We start from the raw sequence: 22,652 nt of genomic DNA, 5'->3' as shown, positions 1-22,652 counted from the left end.
AAAAAAAAAAAAAAAAGAAAAGAAAAGAAAAGAAAAAAATTTAAAAAAAAAGGACAAATGACATGAACAGACATTCTTCCAAAGCAGACATACAAATGGTCAACATATATAAGAAAAGGTGTTCAACCTCAATAATCAACAGGGAAATGTAAATCAAAACCACAGTGTGACACTACTTCAAACCAATTTCATTCCTTTGTAAATGGACATTCAGTTTTCCCTACACTTTATCATTCAGACAGAAACCTAATAAGGAACCTCAAACTTGAATAACAATATAGATCAAATGGATACAACAGACACATATAGACCATACCACCCATCCACAGCAGAATACAAATTCTTCTCAAGTGCCCACAGAACATTCTCCAGGATAGATCATATATTAGGCCACAAAGCAACTCAACAAGTTTCAGAAGACTGAAATCATACCAAGCGTATTTTCTGATCACAATGATATGAAACTGGAAATCAAATAGGAAAATTTTTAAAATCACAAATTTTAACAATAACCCAATATGCAAAACAGAAAAAGAGACACAGAACAGACTTTGGGACTCTGTGGGAGAAGGCGAGGGTGGGATGTTCTGAGAGAATAGCATTGAAACAAGTATACTATCAAGGGTGAAACAGACCACCAGCCCAGGTTGGATGCATGAGACAAGTGCTCAGGGCTGGTGCACTGGGAAGACCCAGAGGGATGGGATGGGGAGGGAGGTGGGAGGGGGGATCGGGATGGGGAACACATGTAAATCCATGGCTGATTCATGTCAATGTATGGCAAAAACCACTACAATATTGTAAAGTAGTTAGCCTCCAACTAATAAAAATAAATGAAAAAAAATCACAAATTTTAAAAATCAAATAGGAAAATTTTAAAAATCACAAATTTTAAAAATCACAAATATGTGGATATCAAGCACATTACTGAAAAATGTGTTCAAAAAAGACATGAAAAAGGAAATCAGAAAGTATCTTGAGATAAACAAAAATAAAAATACAATATACCAAACCATGTGGGATACAGCCAAAGCTGCAAAGCCAAAGTTTTAAGCAAATTTATAGCAATAAATGCCTATGTAGAAAAGAAAAAAGAAAAAGAAAGTTCTCAACAACCCAACTTCACACTTCAAGGAATTAGAAAAAGAACAAACTAAACCCAAGATTAGCAGAAGGGAGGACATAATAGAGATTAGAGCTGATATATTAATAAATGAACTAGAGACAACAAAGGAAAATATCAATGAAACTAGTGTTGCTTTATTTTTTATGAAAAGATAAACATAATTGACACACCTATAGCTCCCTAAACAAGAAAAAAGAGAGTAGTCAAAATTATGAATGAAAAGGCAAGATTACAGTTGATACCTATACAAAAGTATCACAAGAAGTACTAAGAACAACAGTACTTTAACAAATTTGATAACCTGGGAAAAAGAGATAAATTCCTATAAACATACAATCAACCAAGACTGAATAATGAAGAAACAGAAAATCTGAATAGATCAATTATTACTAACAGATATAAGCAGTAATCAAGAAGTCTCCTAACAAAAAAAATTTCATAACAAGATGGCTTTACTGACAAATTCTATCAAACATTTAAGAAAAATTAATACTAGTTTTTCTCAAATTATTCGAAAAATATCAAAGAGGAGGGAATACTTCCAAACTCACTTTATGAGAGTAGCATTACTCTGATACCAAAGCAGACAAGGACATTATGAGAAAAGGAAACTGTAGGTGAATATTCTTGGTGAACACAGATGCAACAACCCTCAACAAAATACTAGCAAACAAAATTCGGCATTAAAAGGACCATACATACAATCAAGTTAGATTTATTTGAAGGCTTAGAGGATGGTTCAGTATAAACCAAATCAATAAAGGTGATACACAACATTAATAAGATAAAGGAGAAAAACCAAATGATCACTTAAATAGGTACAGAAAAATTATCTGATAAAATTCAACATCCTTTGATAAGAAAAGCTCTCAAAAAACTGGGTATAGAAGAAATTTACCATAAGTTATGCCACATATGGCATAATAAAGGCCACATGTGACAAGTCCACAGTTAATATCATACTTAATGGTTACATGCTGAAGGCTTTTCCTTTACAGTCAAGAGCAAGACAAAGGTGCCCACTTTCATCACTTTTATTCTAGCTAGCACTGAAAGATCTTGCTAGAACACTTAAGCAAGAAAAATAAATAAAAAGCACCCAAATCAGAAAGGAAGAAGCAAAGCTGTCTCTGTTTGCAGATGACATGATATTGTACATAGAAAATTCTAAAGACTTCATCAAAAGCTTCTAGACCAAATAAACAAATTCATGTATGTTGCAGGATACAAAAGTAAACTCAGTTTCATTTCTATATACTAGCAGTGAATTATCTGAAATGGAAATTAAGAAAATAATCCAATTTACAAAAGCATCAAAAATAATAAAACACTTGGAAATAAGTTTAACTGAAGAGGTAAAAGTTCTGTATGCTAAAAAGACACTGATGAAATAATTTGAAGAAGACACAGATAAATGGAAAGATATCCCATGTCCCCACCTCATTCAAGGCACAGCTGAGCTTCAGAAAGATCATAGCAGTCATTCTATGCTCAGCTTGTAGACTATTTTCCCTTTATGTCAATCTTTAGGTCTTGTGTTTACTGATATTTCTGTGTATAAACTACAACTATTTTAAGAAGATGATGACTAATTTCTGGAATTAAGGATATAAATGCACTAAGGTACTGATTTTCATCTTATACTCTCCACCCTCTGTTTCTGAAAACTATATCTAACAGGTACCCAATATTTGATGGCTTCATTGATTTTCTTCTGAACAGTTTTCATTAAATTTTCCTGTAAAAAGTAGTAGGATTTATGTCAATGTTCCAACTACAAGTGGCACTGACTGACTTAATTCGTCAGTTCTGTTCTTGGTTATTCTTTTGTAACTTGAAAGTAAACAGAATACTATATATCATGAATAATGTTGAAGGAAAAACCTGAAGAATAATTCCTTTGAGGGAACAGTTGAATGTGGAAAGTCATTTTCTCTTTTTATCCACTATGCTCCTAGGAGTCTAGCCAAGACCGCATCTGCTTTTTTTTTTTTTTTTTAACATATATATTTCTTAGTGTCTAGCATGGTGATGTGAGCATGGAGATATTTGATAAATGCTATATAATGATAGTTGTGGCTATCATTATTATAGCAATTATGAAGCCTACTCAAAAATGATTTGATGCTGTGACTTCATGGTAAGACATGTTTTGTCTCTCGATTTCTCTTTAAATAGAAGCCTTGAATGAACTAAATTTCTTTTCAACATTCAGAAAATCATAGGAAAGAATCATAGAAGCCATCTAGCCCATATACCTTGTATTACACTAGAAGAATCAGAAAAACAGGGAGGTTTGACTTGTCCAATATAAGAAGTATAGTTAGTTCCAGATATAGGGGACAAATAAACAGGTCTTCTGATCTTACAGCATTACTCCTACAACACAAAACAAGAAGTTACTTTTGCCATTGTGAAATGGTAATCTATAGCTCTTATTTGAAATCGTGTTTCAGAGCCATATGTTGGAATTCACAATGTCAAAGAATACTTAACTTACTGTATTCCTTCCCAATTTGGAGATTTTGATAGAGTTGGTGGACCCATCCCATTTTATCAAACATTTATTGAAAAGCAACAAAATCCAGAGCTGAGAGAATATAACTTAATTTTGTCTAGTTGGATAGCTAATTTCAACCTCAGCTGCAGGAAACTTGCAGAATTTAAGTGAATAGAACTTCAGTGTGTGTGTTAGTATTAGCTTTGGGGAATTAAAAAAAAAAAATTAAAGACTTATCTCCCTTGTGAGATGGTCTGTGTTGAGAGCAAATCTCCTTAATAATGATCCAGGTATGGATTTCTGTTGGGCTTCAGAGAAAAGATGGGGATTTCATAATATACAATATCATATGTATTCTGACATTTATGATGTTCATTGACTGAGGCAAGTTGATGTAGTGTAAGATGAAAATGCTATACATCCCAAAGTAGGCTTGATGCAAAATGCAGCTACCACAGCAAACCTCAAAAGACATTTGTTCATTTGGTTAATTTTGTGACCAAATGCTTTATTTCATAATTCTGGAAGTCTACCAATTTTCTGTTCTCTCACTACATTTCAGTACTGAATAAATACAGTGCTGGAGTTGGCCCACTGAAAATGACTTGCTATCACTCATGCAGGCAAAGCCACGGATTCTGGGATCCTGACTTTATTTGGTCCTCCTTCTGGATTGTGGTAGGGAAAATAAACGTACTCAGTGACTTATATCTGTTTCTTCAGGTGACTTTCACCTCGGCTGACTTGATTTGTGCGGAGGGGACCACAGAGAGACTTTCTTCTGCTTCCCAGCAAGCAGAGGTCAAGCTATTTTCATGTTCTCTTCCTCGTTTTCCTTCCTTCTGGGATTGATCCTGTTCTTTCAGGCTTTTTATTTTTGTCACTTATTTTCTTTTTAATCCATCTTTACTTTGTGATTAACTGTAAGTTTCTTTTAAGTATGTCTATTTAATTATTTTATAAAAGAATAACTTATGTAGATTCTTCTTGATGCTCCTGGTCCTGGTCAAGCTGACCACCTGCTTTTGTCCAAAAGTATGAGGCATCTTCTACTTCTCACACTACATCGTTACTGCCATTTTGCTGTTTCATGCATTCCACCACCACTTCATAAGCCAGTTTATAGCAATCACCGGATTCTACTTTCCTATTGCCTTTGTCAAGCACAGAGCCTAATACATAGTAAGTACAAAACACATAACAGATGAATAAACTGGATGGGCTCTTAGAAGAAAAATCAGCTTGCTCAACCATTAATTTCAAACACATTTTTAAAAGAAAACAGTAATGTGGCATATATCAAAGAAACACAGGTTTAAAATCAGAAAAAAAAATGAGTTGTGGCCCAGGCAAGAATCTTAACTTCCACTTATTTCAATTTACTCCTCTGTAAAATAAAAGTGTACTAACTAATTTCTAAAGTCAAAAGAATTCTTAGAGGTGGATTACTTTCATTTGTCATCATAAGAGACAATGAAGTGGTGTAGCAGTTTCTAATCAGTTAAACTATTATGTATTGAGTCTTTAATACATATTTGTCACAGTATACAGGGAGGCCTGGCGTGCTGTGGTTCATGGGGTCACAAAGAGTCGGACACGACTGAGTGCCTGAACTGAACTGACAAAGTTCAAAGCACTTAAAAATAATTCAGAGCCAACTTGACACATTAACGTTAAAATTTTAAAAATGCTGCAACCATGACAAAACCTATTGGCAGAGACCACAGGTTTATATGTCAATGTGTATGGGAAAAAGAAGCACCAGGTTTTGGAGGACTAGTGCCTTAAGAAAGGGATTTTACAATTTAAGGGATGAGGACCAGCAAAGGGTAATCGAATTTTAGAACTGAAGGGGTCCTTGGAGTCACCTATCTCTTTTGATTTAGAACAAATTCAATTGATGTTTCACAAACTGTAGCCACATCAAAGCATCTGTAGAGTCTTGCTTGGAATTCAGGACTCTTAATCTGGAATTCTGTGGACCACAACATCTGATCTCCTATATAAAAGGCTGATCTCCTATATTAAAGCCAGTAGTGACAAAGCACACACAAAACCCAATGTAGAAAGAAAAGGGTAGTGAAGGCAACTTTCTGAGGAGCAGATGTAGATACAAAGCTCTAGCTAAATATTCAGGACAAAATTCAGACATATATTTCAAATGCTACATGAAGTAAACACCTGCTTTTATTGTGTCCTTTCTGGCATCACTTTCTTTGACAACAAAACTCCAATTTTCCTCAATGAATTCTATCTTCCTGACTCTTAGTCATTATAGCTTAAATGGAGTAACCTTGTTACTAGTATGTATAGTTCTAAGTTTATTGCCCTAGAGTTTTACAAATTTCAAAGTGGATAAAAGGATATTTTCCTATTTTAACATTGGAAGCTCTCAGATCTGACCTATTGAAAATTATCATTCATTTTATAGTTGCATATTTATGCTGCTTTTCAGCTAAATATTTACTGAAGCCTTTTTCCCACCTCTGACCTTGTGAATCTTTGCCTTACCTGCTAAGATCATCTTTACTGTATTTAAATCTCATTTGCGACTCTCTTGAATGCATAGTTTCCATCCCAGGCTTCTGCTACATCCTTACGGCCCACACTCCATGGTAACAGTATGATTTTTCCATCAATGTTTCCATAACTGTATGGTCTTCCTCATTGTCAAGTGTGGTTCCTGAACACCAATTCTCTATTTTAGGGAAGAATCCTGGCTCTGCAGACAGACACCTGAATTTGACTGTTGGGTGCACTACATGTTAGCTACATGGCCTGGGAAACTACTGAACACCTTTAAGCATAATTGTCTTCATCTTCAAAATATATGATAATTTATATCTACCTCATATGACTATTGTCGGTAAAGACTAGTATAGCCATCTTATGTAATTAGCAGAGTTCGTGGCACTTGGTAAGCACTACAAATATTAGACATTATTGTTATCACTATTATTCTTATTCCAAAGTAGTCACTCTGAGTACTCTTTTCAATATATTTGTTCCACTTTTAAGTCGTTAAATTTAACAATTTAACATAATTCTTAAGCATGTTAGATAGACAGCTAGATAGATTGATGTCAGTGTGTCTATTTCTACCACTAGATTTTATCATCAGGCTTAAGAACTGAGAGCTTCTACATCTCATTATCTCCAGCTCTGATAGCTTATGACCTGGGACTCAGAAAGGAGAAAGAGAAGGAGATATGGAAGAGACACCAAGGAATCACCTGATACATACACATATGTATATGCATATGTATTTTTCCTCATATAATCAAAATGTCCATAAAGTGTCCAAATTCCTTATTTCATTAAACTATAATGTGTCCAATACTTCTTTAATGAATGTTCCATTTGGTGGCTTTTTAAAAATTGTGTCGAAACAGAGATATTGCTTGGTTATATACTTTGTGTGAACACATTTTATTCATTCAACATAAAATTATTGACCACCAACTGTGGGGTAAGCTACATGCTAGATCCTGCACATGTGAATATAGATAAAATAAGACCTCTGCTTTCCTAAAGATTACAGGTTAATGAAGCACAATGATTACTAGGTAGATAAATTGTGATATAACAAGGTAAGCATGTGACTCAATAGGATTATAAGTTAGCATGAACGCAGAGGATGAGGTGACTAATCACTATATGAAATTAAACGGTTGTTCTAACATTAGCCCTTGGCTCTTTTACCCAGAATAGGATGTTTTTATTTAAAAACTTTGTAAAACTTAATAGTAATTTTGATGCCTCACATCTAAGCCTTTGAAGACCACTCAGGAGCACTCTTCCTGCCTTCCCTGTATAGGTGTTCATATTTTCTTTTATAACTCAGTTCTTTAACTTTTGCCTCTATGATTTTTCTCCTCCCAAAAGCAGATGGTTAAGGACATAATCAGCAGTGAAGGCAGGAGTGGAGGCATCATAAACTACTGGGGCACAGGCAAAGATATCAGACATTACTCTTTCAGTGTAATGGCAGAAACTCAACTCAAACTTGATTAGGCAAGAAAGGTGATGGACTATCCGTCACGGCCAAACTGTAGTGGTAAGGATTGTGCCACTCATTGGAGACTACTGCAGGAGGATTCTGTCACCATCTCTCAGGTCTGCTATTTCCATGTTCATCTCATTCTTTCAGACAGATTTCCTCCACCGTGTTGAAACAATGGCTACAGCTAGCTTCCAGGCCATTATGATAGAGTAAGAGACTCTTCTATTTGTTTCACTTGATAATCTCTTCAGAAAGACTTTGGTTAGCTGGGTGAACCTAGGAACCATGAGACAGGATCAGAAGAGTAGGGTCCAAGATGATTGTGGCTCTTGTTTAAACATACAGTGGTGGGAGAGGAAGAAAGAACATATCTGAGATGAAGGGGAATGAGTGGTGGGGGCAAACAGAAGTAGTCATAGAAGTATGCTGCTTTCTATGTCTATGGAGTTCCCTGCAATGTGCCCAGCACTGCACTGGTACCACAGTCTAGGAGAATTATTCAAATAACCTACACATAAGTCCTCTCAAAGGAGGACAGGAGCAGTAGCCCTATTCCAGGTGAGTTCCACTCTCAAGCAGCTCTCTGAACTTGACCACAACTAGCCTTGTCAGCCTGGGATGACTTGGGGAAATTAAGCCTACTATATCTATCCCACAAATAGTCTCTAAATTTCACTTAGAAATTGGGGAGGGAAGGTCAGAGAATTGCCATGGAAAATCAAGGGCACTGAAGCTAAGCCAGGGAAGTTTGTGAAGACGTCTGCCACCTGCAGCAATGATGTGGTGGCTCTCACATGCTCGCTTGAGATGCTGCTGTGATTCTCATGCCTGCCTATGGGTCTGGTTGCCACCACATCAGAAAATAATGACCTTAACTTCTCTTCTGCTGTCTAAAACTCATGTAACTTCCTCTCAAAGGGAAATTCTATCCAGGATGAAACAGGGAAGGGGGGTTTGGGGGATGCAATTTCCCAGATCTTAGGAGGGTGTGGGTATAACGCTGAGTTAATAGCAGACAATCCACTTCAGCATCCTTACCCTGTTTCACATGCAGGCATGTTGGCCAACATTTCTTGCTGACCCACTGCACCAGGCAATGTGCTCCACATTTCACATGTGTTTTCTCACTGAACCCCTTAAACAATCCCAGTGGCAGTGTGAGATGGAGGCAGTAGGAGGGAGGGAGAGTTTTATTTCTATATTTTATAAGAAAACTAAAGCCAAGAGAAGGAACTGACCAATGGTTTTACAGCTGAAGTAACAGTGAAGTAATCCTAATCTCTGACAAGAAAATCCAATTTCTGAAGTGGACACAATACTGCCCCTCTAATCTATTCCTTCTTCGATATAATTGCTGGTTATGGCTAAGGGAGCCAAAGCTAGTTTATTTTCTCATGTAGTTTCACTGCAGATGGCACTTCTAATCTAAATGACTCTTGCAAAAGGGCCATATGGGGAAATACGTTTAGGAGATGCCTAAGGCCCAAAGTCTAAAAGATAGATGGATTCCCCCATCAAATTTCAGTAACTGTGAGAGAAGCTAAATAGACCATGTACACCATGCATGGATGGGAATATGTCCTCAAAATTATTCAAGACAAAAAGAAGTAGTTTAAAATGGCTTATTGATCAGACTAATCCTTTTTAAAATGGGGAATAGTAATCCTGCTGGGAAATTTTAAGAAAAATTTATGCCCTTGGGATTATAACATAGTATGAAAGTATGTTGACATGAAGAAAGGTGCTGTTGCAATGGAAATAAAGGCAGTTATAATGGAATGTGAGACAAAGAGACCCTGTGAGAAAAAAGTTACTAGTGGTTAATCAGAACAACTTTTGAAAAGTAGAGAGAAAAAAAAAATAGAGAACAAGAGAGCATGTAAGAGAGGTTGACTGTGTAGAAAAGATTTAAATAAAATATTATGGTCCTCAGAAAGAAACAATCTGTAGAGCAACAGTGTTCAAAGAAACCTTCGTTCCCACTCCAGTCCTTCTGTAAGACTACACACCCCCTACACACAATCTCTTGGCTAATCTCATTCTGAGAACTTTGATATTGGGAGTGGGGTCTCTTGTATAGTAGAAACAACCTTTTTGATTACTGGAAATACGTGTTCTAAAATAAATACATATATCTAAAATTTTCTCTGTAAATGTACTTCTGACACACACAATAAAATTCACAAATTTCCCAAACCACACTATAGCAGTGCTACATTGAAATCTTTGACACAGAAAGCTGAGAACCAAATACTAGGTCACTATGACAGCTTCCCTGGTGGTTCAGATGGTAAAGAATCCACCTGCAATGCAGAAGACCCAGGTTCAATCCCTGGGTTGGGAAGATCCCCTGGAGATGGGAATGGCTACCCACTCCAGTATTCTTGCCTGGAGAATCCCATGGACAGAGGAGCCTGGAGGGCAACTGTCCATGGGGTCCCAAAGAATCGAATATGACTGAGAGACTAACACAAAACATCAGCCACTCCATCAAGACTCAGAAATCCCATAGGTGTCATCATGATATGGTCAGCAGCCTTCCCTTCCTTTGTCCACAGAGAAAAACGTAGACATTATTTCAGCCCATGTGAAGATAAGAAAAACTGTCCAAATTGTGCCATTGGGAGTTAATGTGCTATAATCCTGATTTCCCAACTTACATGAGGAGGACAATACAAGGCTGTCCCCATTTGGTATCTGTGATGATTTAAACACCCGATTTTTAAAATTGCAGTAAAACTACCCTCTAGGTGTGAGAAACGTGGTTTTAATTAATAATAAATCTTCCATATTAGGGGGATGGATTCAAGAAATGAAGGGAGTTTTTTAAAAAAAATCCATGAGGCACAAGCCACAAATTGTCTAGGAAGAAATTACATTTTTAACCCTTTTGACTGGTACTTGTATATACTAACGTAAACACCATTAAATGTGAGGTAATTAATCACAGTAATTTACTAATTCCAAAGATGTTTCATGTCAAATTTTGAGAGGAAGTAAGAAGGACATCACTTGTGAAAAGCAAATAGGCTACCTGTAGTGGTTTACAGTCACTAAGTTGAATCTACTCTGAGTTAGCAATGCATATGATCTCCAGCTATTCCTAGATCTCTCCAGAGTCGTTAAGCTTCTTCCTTCTCAGCTGGTTAAAAAAAAAAAAAAAAAGCTTCACCATGCCAACCTGTCATCATTCTATCATCCCTGGCCACTGAAATTCAAAAGAAAAGCTCTCAACATAATAAAAGCTACATATGACAAACCCACAGTAAGCATTAACCTCAATGGTGAAAAATTGAAAGCATTTCCCCTGAAATCAGGAACAAGACAAGGGTGCCCACTCTCACCACTACTATTCAACATAGTGTTGGAAGTTTTGGCCACAGCAATCAGAGCAGAAAAAGAAGTAAAAGGAATACAGATAGGAAAAGAAGTGAAACTCTCGCTGCTTGCAGATGACATGATCCTCTACATAGAAAACCCTAAAGACTCTACCAGAAAATTGATAGAGCTAATCAACAAATATAGTAAAGTTGCAAGATATAAAATTAACACACAGAAATCCCTTGCATTCCTATACACTAACAATGAGAAAACAGAAAGAGAAATTAAGGAAACAATACCATTCACCATTGCAACAAAAAGAATAAAATACTTAGGAGTATATCTACCTAAAGAAACAAAAGACCTATACATAGAAAACTATAAAACACTGATGAAAGAAATCAAAGAGGACACAAACAGATGGAGAAACATACCGTGTTCATGGATTGGAAGAATCAATATTGTCAAAATGGCTATACTACCCAAAGCAATCTATAGATTCAATGCAATCCCTATCAAGCTACCAACGGTATTTTTCACAGAACTAGAACAAATAATTTCACAATTTGTATGGAAATACAAAAAACCTCAAATAGCCAAAGTAATCTTGAGAAAGAAGAATGGAACTGGAGGAATCAACCTGCCTGACTTCAGACTATACTACAAAGCCACAGTCATCAAGACATTACGGTACTGGCACAAAGACAGAAATATAGATCAATGGAACACAATAGAAAGCCCAGAGATAAATCCACGAACCTATGGACACCTTATCTTTGACAAAGGAGGCAAGGATATACAATGGAGAAAAGACAACCTCTTTAACAAGTGGTGCTGGGAAAACTGGTCAACCACTTGTAAAAGAATGAAACTAGAACACTTTCTAACACCATACACAAAAATAAACTCAAAATGGATTAAAGATCTAAATGTAAGACCAGAAACTATAAAACTCCTAGAGGAGAACATAGGCAAAACACTCTCTGACACAGATCACAGCAGGATCCTCTATGACTCACCTCCCAGAATATTGGAAATAAAAGCAAAACTAAACAAATGGGACCTAATGAAACTTAAAAGCTTTTGCACTACAAAGGAAACTATAAGTAAGGTGAAAAGACAGCCCTCAGATTGGGAGAAAATAATAGCAAATGAAGAAACAGACAAAGGATTAATCTCAAAAATATACAAGCAACTCCTGAAGCTCAATTCCAGAAAAATAAATGACCCAATCAAAAAATGGGCCAAAGAACTAAACAGACATTTCTCCAAAGAAGACATACAGATGGCTAACAAACACATGAAAAGATGCTCAACATCACTCATTATCAGAGAAATGCAAATCAAAACCACAATGAGGTACCATTACACGCCAGTCAGGATGGCTGCTATCCAAAAGTCTACAAGCAATAAATGCTGGAGAGGGTGTGGAGAAAAGGGAACCCTCTTACACTGTTGGTGGGAATGCAAACTAGTACAGCCACTATGGAAAACAGTGTGGAGATTTCTTAAAAAACTGGAAATAGAACTGCCATATGACCCAGCAATCCCCTGGGCATACACACCAAGGAAACCAGATCTGAAAGAGACACATGCACCCCAATGTTCATTGCAGCACTGTTTATAATAGCCAGGACATGGAAGCAGCCTAGATGCCCATCAGCAGATGAATGGATAAGGAAGCTGTGGTACATATACACAATGGAATATTACTCAGCCATTAAAAAGAATTCATTTGAATCAGTTCTAATGAGATGGATGAAACTGGAGCCCATTATACAGAGTGAAGTAAGCCAGAAAGATAAAGACCAATACAGTATACTAATGCATATATGTGGAATTTAAAAAGATGGTAACGATAACCCTATATGCAAAACAGAAAAAGAGACACAGATGTACAGAACAGAATTTTGCACTCTGTGGAAGGCAAGGGTGGGACGTTTCGAGAGAACAGCATCGAAACATGTATATTATCTAGGATGAAACAGATCACCAGCCCAGGATGGATGCATGAGACAAGTGCTCTGGCCTGGTGCACTGGGAAGACCCAGAGGAATCGGGTGGAGAGGGAGGTGAGAGGGGGAATCGGGATGGGGAATACATGTAAATCCATGGCTGATTCATGTCAATGTGTGACAAAAACCACTACAAAATTGTGAAGTAGTTAGCCTCCAACTAATAAAAAGAAATGAAAAAAAAAATGAAAAAAAGAAAGAAAAGCTCTTGCTAAGTTAAGTGACCTGGAAGGAAACACAAAATTGTAAGATTATGAGTAAATAAGGTCCCTGACCAGTAGGCACGCAGCTTGGATTCACTGGGAAACTCAAGGGTCTCTGCTATCTCCTTTTAGGGTGGCTGCTGCATTGTAGCTGGGAAAACACAAAATATACGTAAGTGGAAGGAATCCGGTGGTGTGGAGATTTGGTAAAGCCACTCTTAATTTCTGGAAGCCTGTATGAACAATCAAGCCAAATCAAAATCCAATAATGTTGGGTGGAGTGAACCCAGTCTCTGGATATTTGGCTGTACAAACTCAAAAGCCCCAAGCCTTACAGCCAAGTGCGGTGTGATTGGCAGCACACAGAGCTGTCTGGGATGGAAACAGTGGCATGTGGATCAGAAGTAGCAGAACAGGCATGAGGTGAGTAGAACAGAAATGTGTAAATCCCTGGAGAAAGAGTGTGGAGAGAGGGAAATGATATTTTGGCATTCAAGGAAGTTTCTGGGTTTAGCATATCAAATAGAATACAAGATAATGTGCACTTGGCAATAGAAATAAAACTTAATGATTCATTAGGTGAGAGAAATCTGATTCCTCTGAGAGATATTCCATCTCAGGTTGTAGAGTTGAGTAGTTGTGCATGTCAGGAAGAAACTTATTTAATTATAAATCAGAATGGGGATGAACCTGAATAGCAGCAAAAGGGTAAACAGGCACAATGATTAAATGGCTTCAGAATAGTTATTGAAATAGTACTCAGGCAAGGGTCATAAATTGCTAAAATGTGAACATATTTTTTTTTCATTTATTTTTATTAGTTGGAGGCTAATTACTTTACAATATTGTAGTGGTTTTTGTCATACATTGACATGAATCAGCCATGGATTATTTTTAAACTTGTGATATATGGCCCTCCAGGGTTGATCCATATTTTATCTAAGGTGGTGTTTTCAACCTGTTTTCTGATAGCTATGTCTCATTGCGTGTGCTTTTGTTCTTCTTCCTGTCTTGACACCACCTGCTGTATAGGCATCACCATTAAAGCATTTTCAAAGTGGGGGAAAAGTTCTCACCAGTAAATCATGCATCGTCAATTCCAAAAGGAAGGGAGAAACACACACAAACATACATCCTCATTCCCATAAAAGTTCAGATTTTAACCTTGAACCTTTGACATGTGATGACAAAGAATATAAATACCTAGGAGAGTCCAGTGGAACCAGCAGCACCTGATTATCACCTTCTAGACACCTCTGTTTACTCTGCAAACTGAAACTTGTGGTCTACATACCTACACTGAAACAGCTTGGAAATGAGGAAGCTATGATGAAGTAAAGCTTTACATGGAACAAACTTGGGTCTAGAACATGAGTCCATGACATATAATGCACAAAGGGAGGAAAAAAAGAGAGAAAGGAAGGGAGAGAGTGAGGGAAGGAGTGAAAGAGGAAGGGAGGGAAAGAAAGAAAAAAGGGGAAAGAAAGAAGGGGGAGAACGGAATGAAAGAGGGAGAGAGGGTGGGGAAGAGGAATATGTTACTACTAATAATTGTAAAATATATTACTTAGAGAATCCAATATATTATGATTCAGATAATTATGAGTTAGAATAACAGGCTGATAGTAATAAAGATTCCCAAGGTGTGTGTGTGTGTGTGTGTGTATATACATATACCTATATTTATTTACTTCATAAAGTGGGAAAGTGAGAAAGATGAACTCTGAGAAATGATATGAAAGTAAAGGAAGACAATCTGTTCCATAATGAGGTACTACAGAAAGCTTCTATGGCGGTAATGTTCTCGTCACATTGTGGACACATAAAACCACTTTGACAATGATTTTATATATATGCATACATGCCAAATAAGGGATAGACATATTTTAAAATTTCATACGTGGACTTACCTGATGGTCCAATGGCTAACACTCTGTACTCCCATTGCAGGGGACCCAAGGTCCGATCCCTGGTCAGGGAACTAAATCCCACATGCCCCAACTAGGAGGTTCACATGCCACAACTAAAGACCTCACATATCACAGCAAAGATCAAACATCCCGCATGCTGTAACTAAGACCCAGCACAGCAAAATAAATAAATAAAATACAAAAGAAAACTTTAATTTAAAAAATTAAAAATTCCAAATGAATTACTTTGAAGTTAACTGTTCAACTGTATGTTTGTTTCTCATCATACGAGGAAGATGACAGTCAAAGCCAAAAAGAAAAAAAAAAAAAGCCAATAGGCTTACTTACGATTAGGTGTAATTCTCTGATGGCTGATAAGCTCTTGTTTCTACTCCTCTTCACAATATGCTAAATTGGGGAGCAATTAATAGAGAGTATTGTTATTACTATAATAAGGATGGCCTTATATTTTCTGTTTTAAAGGAAATTTTAGTCTTAATTTTCAAGATAATGCTGCTTGGGCATTTTTTACAATTTACCAGTGTGTAGCAAACTTACTCTTAGAAACACTATCACTGGTAAAGAACTCGTAAAAAATCAAGAGATACAAAGACAAAAATTCCATTAGAAAAATGTGCAGAGAACATGAGTGGACAATTTACAGGTAGGATATGCAAATGACCCTTACAGTTATAAAGAGATGTTCATATTAAAATTTTGTCCACTAATTCCAACTTCTGGGATTAAGCTAAAGACACATTTCTCAAAATGTGAAGACATATGCTGTAGGTTATTCTCTGCTGCATTATTTGTAAAATCAAAATAGTGGAAATGACTTAAATGCCCACATACAGGACAGCAGTTGAATAAACTAGGGTACTTTCATACAATGGAGGACTAGTGAACAATAAAGAGTGGATATCTCTATTAACTGATTTGAGGGATTTCAATGATATATGCATTTGATGAAAAAGAGCAAGGGACAAAAGTTTTCTATTACATTCTACCTTTTGTGTAAGGAAAAAAGGCCATCTGCATATATGTGTATCTCTTTATTTTGATCTATCTATCCTATAGGCTAAATGTGTCCCCGCCAAATTCATATCAAACCCTAACCGCTTATGTGATGATATTAGGTGCTAGACATGTCACATAGAATATATACATACCTATAAAATAGCAGATAGTGAAGCTAACAACATATGTATCAACTATTCCTCACCAATTTTAAACTTTTTCAATATTGATGTTGATCTCTAGGCATTCTCCCCTCTCCCATAATTCTGAAATGTTTACTAAAACTCCTCTGTGTTCATTTGCAAAAAATTCATTTCCTCATTACTTTTTTCTTCTCTTACTCCCTCTCTAAATGCCTACAGCTTTATTCACCAGAACTATTTCTGACTGCTCATTGTAAACTTTGTTCACTATGGAATTATTTCAAACCCAAATCCTTTAAATAGGTTAAAGATTCCCTTTAAATTTTTAGACACAGATTATCAGCAGTGTTTGCAGTTACAGCACATGTTACTTGGGAATTCCCATCTGTACCCAGTGTGAGACTGGCACCATGCCACAGTTATTTTCTTGTTGCTTTCTTATAAGAAAATAAAAAAGGTACAAGAGAATTAACACTAAGAATAGCAATCATATTTCCATACACATCAATGTGAGTGCATTCTTTCTCAATATCCTATCTAGTATTTTTTCTTTCTATTTATTTATCTAGAGCCCAGCTCCCTAGACAGCTTCACTGGAAACTCGTCTACTATGTGGCTAGAAAGAGCTGCAAAGGGATCAGCTTTTTTCGCACTCATACCAAAAATGCAATATAGAATATAAACCAAGAGACAGTTTTGAACAGTATGGATCTCAGGTCTGTTTACATAGGAGGCATTTATTTGAGGAGACCTAACATTATCCATAAACAGACAAATTCATCCATATAAACATAATCAAACAATGCTGTTGATTATCCTCATGGGAAAGACCAGAGGGCTTACTGTGATTCTTTCAAACTTTCCAATTCCAATTGACTCTGAAACAATCAGGTCTCCTTACAGACCCTGGAGGTTGATATGAAATTATATGACCTAGTAAGTATTCAGTTACATATTTTCCAATTTTAGGATTGTTAGTATTCTCCCTTCGTTATGAATTTAGTGTTTTGTCCACCTTCAAGATTCACGTATTAGAATCCTAACCACCAGTGTAACGGTATTTAGAGATCCAGTCTTCTGTAGGTAAATGGGATTGGATGAGATCATGAGGGTGGAAACCAATGAGGGGATCAGTGACCTCACAAGAAGAAGAAGATACTGACGGCTCTCTCTTCCACTCTGTCTCTCTCAAGGGTGTGCATGATGTCAGGACAGTGAGAAGGCAGATGTTCGAGAACCATGAAGATCTTCTTCACCAGAAAATGACGATGCTGGTACCCTTATCTTGGACTTCGGGCCCGAAGTTTGTCCTCTCATGCTTTCAACAGGGTCTTTTGCAGAAGAAATATTTTTAATTTTGATGAAGTCCAATTTATCAGTGTTTCCTTTTATGAACTGTGCTTTTTTGTGTCAAGTCTAAGAATTCATTGTCAAACTCTGTAACTTTGGGCTTGTCTCTGTTTTTCTTTTGGCCTTGTTTTTCCTACCATATTTTGCAACTCTATTGTCTAGTGCATACATATTTAAGATTGCTATGTCTTTGTGGATTGGTCCTTTTATAATTATTTAATGTCTCTCTTTCTGGTAATATTTTCTGCTCTGAAGTATACTGATACTAGTACAGTCACTCCTGCTTTTCTTTCATTAATGTTTCCATGATATATCTTTTTTCATCTTTTTATTTTCTATCTGCTTATCTCATTATATTTGAAGTGATTTTATTGTTATCAGCATACAGTTGGGTCATATTTTTTAATCCAATATGTCAATCTCCATTGTTTAACTGGTATATTTAGACTATTTAAATTTGTTTACTACTGATAGGACTTGGCTTTAGCTTGCCATTTTGTTTTTATTTGCTTCTTCTATTTTTTTTTTTGTTTGTTTCTCTGTTTTATTCCCAAGTCCTCCTGTGGGTTACTTAAATATATTTTAGAATTCAATTTTGATATACCTATAGTATTTTAGTAGGCCTGTTTATACACATTTCCGATGGTTGTGTGTATGTGTGGGTAAAATCACATAGCTTATTGATTCCCTCATTTTACCAGCTCAAATGAAGTATAAAAACATTAGTTCCCCTTCCTTTCCATTACCCTCATCCACTTATAACATAATTCTCTTAAATATTCTCTCTCTATATATTTAGAATAACTTTAAAACTTTTGCTTTAATCATCAAATATAATTGTGAAAACTCAAAGGCTATTGTATTTACTCATATTTTTTCTTATTATGTTCTTCCTTCCTGATATACTAAGGTTCTTTCTTGTTTCCTTTCTGTTTACAGAATTCCTTTAGGCATTCTTTTAGAGTAGGTCTCCTTGGACAAATTCTCCTAGTTTTCCTTCCTCTTGACTTCCCCTTCATTCCTGAAAGACATACTTACTTAGCTGTAGTGTTGAGCTGATAACTCTTCTTCCTATAGCACCCCAAAAATACTATGCTGCTTCCTTTTGCATGTCTACACAGATTCTGATAAAAAAATCTGTCATTCTAATTATTTTTTTCTCCCATACATGAGAGATTGTATCTCTATGATGGCTTTCAACACTGTCTGTAACTTTCAGTAGTTTAATTTTGATGTGTTTTGTCACTGATTTCTTTGGAACTTATTCAGTGTCCTAAATCTGTAGGCTTCTGTTGTTGCTGCTGCTAAGTCGCTTCAGTCCTGTCCGACTTTGCGCGACCCCATAGACGGCAGCCCACCAGGCTCCCCCGTCCCTGGGATTCTCCAGGCAAGAACACTGGAGTGGGTTGCCATTTCCTCTCCAATGCATGAAAGTGAAAAGTGAAAGTGAAGTTGCTCAGTCGTGTCTGACTCTCTGCGACCCCATGGACTGCAGCCCACCAGGCTCCTCCGTCCATGGGATTTTCCAGGCAAGAGTAATAGAGCGGGGTGCCATTGCCTTCTCCGTGTAGGCTTCTATATATTGCCAAATTTAGGATGTTTTCAGCCATTATTCCTTCGAGTATTTTTTTTAAGCCAACATGCCCTTCTTTCTCTCCTTCTAGGACTCCAATGACTAGAATATTAGTTCTTTTGTTATAATTTCCTTGGTCCCTAAAGCTCTGTTCATTTATGTTTATTTAATCTCAGAATGAGCGATTTCAAATGTAGCTATTCTTTTCTTTGCCTCCTCTGTTCTGCCATTGAGCCCACCCATTGGCCTTTCATTTTGGTTATTGTATTTTTCAGTTCTAAAATTTGTTTCTTCTTTATATCATCTATTTCTTTGCTGAGCCTCTTCAATTTTTTATTTGCTTCAAGTATGTTTTTAGTTGCTTACTGAAGTAATTTTTATGATGATTCTTTTAAGATTTTTGTCAGACAGTTCTAACACCTAAGTCATATTGGTAATTGTCTCTTTTCATTAAGTAGGAGATTTTCAGTAAGCAGTATAAGTGATTTTTCTGTTGCAATCAGGACATTTTTATTTTATGACCTGAGACTCTGGATATTACTTAAACCTCCTGCTTTAGCTAGCTTTCTCTGAAACTGCTCTGGCAGGTGAAGGGGGGAAACTGCATCATTATTGTTAGATGGTGGTAGAAGTCTACATTCCCCACTTATCCTCCATTGACACAAGAAAGCAAGCTCCTCATTATTGCTGGGGGTGGGGTGCTCAGCTGTTTTGAAAGTCTTGACTTTACTCTAGGGATCCTCTGATACCAGCCTAGGGAGTAGAAGGGATGCTTTACTACTTCTGGTGGGAGTGAAAATCCAGTCTCCCTACTTGGTCTCCATTGACCCAGAGGCTTAGAATGAGGTTTATTATTGGCCAGCAGGGATGAAAGTGCCAGTGGTCTACTTGGCTTTCCCTAACATCACCAGGTAGGGGTGCTGGGGTGCTTCATCACAAGAGCATGAAGGCCAATTGTAGACTCTTCACTCAGCTTTTATGGCTTGAAGTTTAGAGTGACACTAGCGAGTTTTATGTGAGATTTGGCTTGAGTAAAGTGATTATTATCTAAATGTTTTCTGTCTTGGATTACAGAATTTTAATGCTTAAAGGAACTTTAAAAATCATATAGTCCAATCCTCTAATTTATATATGAGGGAGGCCCAGAGAAATAAAACGTTACTGCCTATGACCATAGTTTCTCATTAGCATTAGATACTGGGTTAAAACATAAGTCCTTGGGCTCCTGCTTCAAGGTATTTTCCCTCTTTACTAGGTACTTTGTACAGCCACAATTAATTCAGGTGATGAAAGAATACCACAATAAATATTTAAAAATCATTTTTTACTTTAGACAACTATGTATTTGTAAATTTAATGCTCCAAATATAAATGTTTCACTTTATCAATATAAATGTATTATAGCAAAGTGCTGGAGTTTCCGGAGCTGTGGTTTCAATTAAAAAATTGGTATATTTACATGATCTAATGGTATAGTTCTCCTTTCTCCTACAAATTTCTCCAACACTTGTCTTGACATTTGCTCCTAAAATACTTCACTGTTTGGAATAAGAGGAACACAATTGAGGTATTATCCATAAGACTAGGATAATAGAATTGGTAACTATTCAAAATTATCCAAAATGGAGACAAAGGCTAAGTCTACTAAATTCCAAAACATTTTTTGCAGGAGGGTCACTCAGTTAAAAGTGTCTCTTTGGTCCATGTCTACTTTTCAGTGTTGGAGATTAGAGAGAATGTGAATTTATCTTATTATGGGTAATAAATGAGAATCTGTCTGTTCTTTCAAGAGTGACTCCCTGACAGCTGATTGAAAGCTTGAGATTAAAACCCCTAACATTTAGCTACAGAAAAGAGATTTACAACACAAACCTTTTAAAGTTTAACCATATACTTTTATTTCTTAAAAGTACTGAGTTGTCTAGATTAAAGACTCAAATTGGGTGCATGATAAAAAGGGTGGGGTGAGTAGAATCAGTAAGCTATTGCACTGTGTTCAAGACAACAGAGTATACTAGATGTGCAATAGTAGAAAAATATAAAATGTTACAGGAATATAGTATGAAAATAGGAGTGTCCTATAGGAGCTTATGAATTATAACAATTAGAGTGATACATTCATTGTGAGAATAGTATTACCTAATATTTCTGAATATGTGTGATAATTTTGACCTAATTATTTAAGGCTCACTTTTCATTTTAACATGAAAGTCTTCATTTTAACCTTTTAACATAATACTTACTGAATATATAATCACATAATAATTTGTTGTGATAATAAAATTTATTAAGCATCTGCTATAAACTGGGTCAAGTACTAAAAATTGCTAAAGCCTAAACATTTATATGTTTGTAGTCTTGTGACATTGCATATATTTGCAAATGTACAAAATTATAATCAAGATTGTGTGGTATGGGTTGTAAGAGCAATAAATATCATTCTAGTATAGAAGATGAATGGTAACTGACTTATTTTGAACTTCTAAATTCAATCTCAGGCAACATGTTAAAATACTCCACAGTTAGAAAAAGCCCAGGAATCTTGTTTCTAAATTTAAAGTCTACCATAGACGGGGGGATGATTTCCTTAAATTTGCACTTAAGAAATACAGGCACATAGTCGACCAAAAAAAAAAAAAATACTACTTAATGTTAATCTACTTTGATAAAGATTTATATTCCTCTATGAAACCAGATGGTAAAGATTATATATTTTGATATAAAATAGGTAAATATGCCAGGATGGAAAGAAAGGATTATGGAGAGAACTTTGATCTATGGAGGTGCTAGAAACAATTAAAGATATGAAAGAAGTAAGTATCACCAGTCCCAGATGGAGTTCCTGTGAATTCGACTAAGTGTTCCAAGACTGTTTGACAATTCCTCTAGCAGATGGTTTTAATCTTGGGTTGAGAGCTCAGGAATTACCTGGATGCATGAAAAAGGCTACTTTGGAAGTGATGGCAGGAAAGGAATCAGGATCCTGACTCTGGCTCTTCATTTTAATTGGTCTTCCTGACATCAGTTTCTGTCAGCCAGCAAGCACTCTTTGGTGATTATCTCTGTAGGATGCATAAGAAAGAATGTGGGTCAAAGGGGTCATCTGTAGACTGTGGTAAGAAGGAAATCAAACATGAGTACACATTCCCTAAAGGTACCCAACAGTGAAGTTTCACATTAGAACAAGCAAATTAAAAGAAATATAGATTAGCTTCTTTTAATAAAGATAGACTTGGAGGTAGCATGTCATCTTTCTAAATGACAGAACAGTGGACATCTCTCATCCTGACCTGGCCCACAAATTCCAGACATCTTAGAATTTAACTTGAGAGACTACTGGGAAACTATTAGCAGAAAAAAAATCTTGACATAACCCCAAAAAGAGAGTTGTCTATTACTGCAGTCTGGAGTTTAGATGCAGTGTACAAGTTCAAGAAAACAGTAGCTTTCAGATTTAATGGTGTTTAAGCAGGCAACAAGCAGCAAATAGT

General features: G+C 36.3%; 1 long non-coding RNA gene across 1 annotated transcript in view; it reads right to left on the bottom strand.

The window, feature by feature from the left end:
- The window catches only part of LOC122438187, a 111,949-nt gene extending 89,732 nt beyond the window's left edge, over window positions 1-22,217 (bottom strand). The window contains exons 1-2 of the long non-coding RNA XR_006268477.1: window positions 22,090-22,217; window positions 15,427-15,486 (exon numbers count right to left, since the gene is read on the bottom strand). This is a non-coding gene — a long non-coding RNA (uncharacterized LOC122438187). The remainder of the gene's footprint in view (window positions 1-15,426; window positions 15,487-22,089) is intronic.
- Between the last annotated feature and the right edge of the window lie 435 nt (window positions 22,218-22,652).

The sequence above is a fragment of the Cervus canadensis genome, chromosome 3 (assembly GCF_019320065.1).
Source record: "Cervus canadensis isolate Bull #8, Minnesota chromosome 3, ASM1932006v1, whole genome shotgun sequence".
Lineage (NCBI taxonomy): Eukaryota > Metazoa > Chordata > Mammalia > Artiodactyla > Cervidae > Cervus > Cervus canadensis.
Note: the sequence above shows the minus strand (reverse complement) of the source record. Positions and strands in the feature narration are given on the sequence as shown.